Source organism: Diaphorina citri, unplaced genomic scaffold, assembly GCF_000475195.1.
Source record: "Diaphorina citri unplaced genomic scaffold, Diaci psyllid genome assembly version 1.1 scaffold22543, whole genome shotgun sequence".
NCBI classification, from domain to species: domain Eukaryota; kingdom Metazoa; phylum Arthropoda; class Insecta; order Hemiptera; family Psyllidae; genus Diaphorina; species Diaphorina citri.
Genome location: NW_007399890.1, coordinates 1 through 840, shown reverse-complemented (window position 1 = coordinate 840; position 840 = coordinate 1). Strand labels below are relative to the sequence as shown.

The 840-nt window shown below is 37.7% G+C and overlaps 1 long non-coding RNA gene across 1 annotated transcript; it reads right to left on the bottom strand.

Annotated features, from left to right (window-relative positions):
- Positions 1 to 17: 17 nt before the first annotated feature.
- Positions 18 to 783, bottom strand: LOC113473276. The gene is made up of 2 exons (XR_003395299.1): positions 639 to 783; positions 18 to 288 (listed from the first exon to the last, which is right to left on the bottom strand). It is a non-coding gene; the product is annotated as an uncharacterized LOC113473276 (long non-coding RNA).
- Between the last annotated feature and the right edge of the window lie 57 nt (positions 784 to 840).

Sequence of the window (840 nt, the reverse complement as noted above, 5' to 3'; positions counted from 1 at the left end):
ACACTTGCTAGTCTGAATACGGAAGTACGTTCCTTCCCCGTTATCAAGGAGGGTGAAGTTAGACACAGAGTTGGGTTTGAGATCGACGCCGGGTATGTTAACAATAGTGACCTCGCTATTGTGATGAAGTTTCATGTTGCCTTGGTCAATCTCCAGATTGTCCACTCTACTGTTACGCACAAACACATGACATACCTGCAGGCGAGGTCGGAGCTCAATTATTATCGACGGAGACATGGTTTGCTGTGGGTGGGTCTTGTTGGACAACGGTGGACTTCTTCAGGAGACCTGTAAGAAAAGAAAGAGAAATTAATAAATTTGTCCATCCATGAATGATGAAAAAAGCATTTCCCTTCAAGTCATTTGAATAGACAAACATGACTATTGAATACTACTTAATAATACCTCCACACTATCACTAGTGTTGTGTTGTGTTGTCAATATATTGACAATATGTATATCTCTTATGAAAAAGTATGGTCATAAACACTATCAATAGGTTTCCAACATTAACTAAAGTAATGATAATGTGAGGGCAGTATAAGAAATCACAAGGAAATTTAGGATACTTTTTGTACTTGGTACATATCTAGTTTAAGTACCCACATCTTCACTGTTTATTTATTTATTTTTTTTACCTTTATCACAGAATGTCTCATATAATGGATCAGCCTCGGTAAGGGTATATGGAATGGTTGCCTTCTGGTAATAGTCAGGAAGGAGTTGAATGTTTTGAATCACAGTGGAGAGCAGATGTGCACGTTCAGTGTTTATTCCTTGGGATGGGAATGAAATAGTTTACAAACTTATCAAGAATAAACTGGGCTTGATGATGATGAT